This window comes from Topomyia yanbarensis, chromosome 1 (genome assembly GCF_030247195.1).
Source record: "Topomyia yanbarensis strain Yona2022 chromosome 1, ASM3024719v1, whole genome shotgun sequence".
NCBI classification, from domain to species: domain Eukaryota; kingdom Metazoa; phylum Arthropoda; class Insecta; order Diptera; family Culicidae; genus Topomyia; species Topomyia yanbarensis.
Window position 1 is genome coordinate 112,301,500 of NC_080670.1, and position 3,176 is coordinate 112,304,675.

Genomic DNA, 3,176 nt, shown 5'->3' on the forward strand with positions numbered 1-3,176 from the left:
ACCATGGGACAAAAGTGCGCATTTGAGTATTCATAAGAAAATAACTAATTCTCGGATTACAAGCAAAACCAAGAGATATCTAGTATTACGTTTTGAAGATGTGTGATGAGAGTATTAATTTGTAATCATGCCGATTTTCTAGTGCTTTTCTACCAATAGTTACTTTATGAAAACTGTTAGGTGCGCACTTTTGCCCCACCTTACTCTAATAATTATCACTCGCGGGACTGTTTATCAGTAGTACTTTACTGTAGCCTCTGCCACAGTAAGCACCTTCGTACTGCCGAAAAAACTAAACCACACCGCACAGTGGCGGGTCTTCAAACAAAAGTCGGACAAAACCACAAATAATACCTAATTTGGATGAAAATCGCAATTTAAGCTAATTTTAAGGCGCTGATCTCATTTTTGATGTCAAACGTCGTAAAATATTAAATACATTTTTCCATACAGTGTCATTGAACCTTTCTTATAACTATAATCCCGTTTTTATGATAGATTTTCCGTTACTGTTCACCAATGTCAGCAATATCATAAAAAATGAAGAACACTACTTCAAATCCATTGTATAACGTGTTGGTTTACTGTAGATTGTCTAACTATTTTACACAAAACACCATGCGCCTCCATATCAGCAACAAAGCTTCAAAATCTCCTTAAACCTTTTTGCGCACCTAGGCGCAGAACGAGACCATGATATTCGAAAAGTACAGCTTATTTCCCATTGAATGTATACTATGTGACCGTTCCGAAATAATTCCGAAATTTGCACAGAATACATTAGTGGAAAAAGTGTTTTTGTTCTGACCACCTCAAACATATTTAAACTAAAAAGTCATAGTTCCATGTAAATTTACCAAATATATTTTATTCACTAACCAAGTTCTTCCGTTCCTCTACACAATGAAACTAGTTGTGCTTAAAACGGACCAAAATCAAAAGAGCAACATGTATTTGAAGTGAAAAGAGCAATGGTGGTTTCGGAAATGAAAATCATTAAAAAGTCTGGACTTTGCTACGTTTAAACTCATGTTAAAAATCATGTTCTGATCCAATGATCATAAAATTTTGAATATACATCATTCAATACATGAGAAATTTAGGAAAAATATAATATCAATATTTCAAAAATAAATTTTTGAGATTTTGGCCAGCCTCCAGCCACTGTGCACCGGAGAGAACAAAACGCACTCGTTTCTCGGTACAACGTTCGGTTACGAATGATCTTGAAGGAATTAACATCCTTGAAGGTGTTACTACCAGGTGTAGGGGACTACGACTGTCCACGTTTTCCCTCGGACGCTCCAGAAGCTTGGCGGCTTGTAGCCTCGCTCGTCGTCAGGCCCGTGTTCGTCCATCGCATCTGTGGGCCCTCTGAAGGTGATCGCTAGTTGTCAACTGCTAGACATCATTCAATCTGGCTCGTAGCAGCGATTTCGTGATCACGAATGGCGAAACTCTAACTTCAAGTTACAGAGTAACCGCCATCACATACCGTTCAGACACGGACAGCATTCATGCGGCCGCCGCCGAAAAGCCACCGTCGTTGATAAAATTAGCTGCTAGGAACCACCCACTCCCCCACCGTTGGATCGTCGCCCCAACAGAATTAAGGTCAGAACATTTATTGTCGTTTTATACATCAGTGCATAGGTAGACAGTAGATTTGTGGGCTAGAAATAGTCGTTCTACCTTGCATGGAGAACGGGAGAAACGAAAAGTGAAAAAAACAACCCAAGCGCTTGAGTTAAAAATAGATTTTTTGTCGGTATAGAAGAAGCAACATAAATTAAACCGTTTAAAGCACAGATTGGATTTTGCATTGGACTAAATTCGCGTGTCGTGAAGGAGAAAGAAACAAGATCATTGGTCATTTTAGTATTAAGCGTGAATCGAAATAGTTCCCGTTGGTCATCCTTACAGTTGGTGCCGTTTTGTTCACTTTGGTCTCTAGGAAAGATTGGTATAAAGCGCGATTAATTTAAAGAACTCGCCTTGAGGAGTCTCGTCGGGCACGTGACGAACACATGGTGATTTGCATGCAAGCGTGATTTATTGTGCTTGCTTGGTGCATTAAGCAAATTAGTGATAAACCAACCAGTGACCCGTTACAACATTACACTTTTCAAAACTCGACGGCGGTACGAGCCTCGTCCGTACAAAAACTTTCGCTTTGCACAAATATATTTCGACATTTGTGAAAATAAGTTTTCAGTACTGTAAATGTTTATAAGTGATTTTGAAAAACTTGTTTCAAAGGAATGTTGAACGACGACTTTCGTGAATTCCTTCTTATTTTGCGCTCAGGTAAAAACAAATGCAAAGCTTTGTTCTCAGGACTTGATTCAATATTGCAGCTAGCATAAAAATTTAATCGGGAAGATAAAATAAGCAAAGAAACGACAACTAAGATATTCATTATCTACGAACAAATCAATAATAAACCGACTTAGATCATTGATACCCGAACGGGACACTAGTCATTCGGACTGTGTGCATGACCGTGGTGAACGATCGTGCTTCGTTGCCGAATGGTGTACGGATTTTTTCGTCAAAGTTGGTCAGCTTAACTATGTATAACTTGAGAACGCGACCTTGTGTACAAAGTCTAATTACGCAATTCAATTCAGCACTCAAAAGTACACCGTTAATAGGCACATAGTTTCCCATTTTTTAATTTGATTGATTTTCGACCTCTTTTATGAGGCTATTTCTATAATTTATAATACAAAAAATCTTCAAATGTTCATAAAACCCGGTCCTGGCGTACTAGAGACACACAGAAAACGCCGTTTCTCATCATTTTTTTAAACTCCGAAAAGCAATATGCGGTAACAGTACATTCAAGATGGTTTTTTGTCGCATGTCAGTATGTTTAGTAGCGCGGATCGAATTGTATCCATTCTAGGCTACGGTACCTTGATATTTGGGCATGTGCAGTTCACAAGACAAGATTATTTTCGACTTACTGTCGACAGTACAAAATAAATATGGGTGACACTCATCAATAATGTTGCCTCCATTGAAATAGTCGATTTTTCTATCCAGTTTCAACCACTGAAGAGCAACATTTCGAACAACTTCGTTTCTGCACAAGAGTTGTTTTACGCGTGAAGGAGTCAGCATATCACTTGCCGTTCTCGATAGCTTCGCTGTATTCCTATTTGTAATGATAT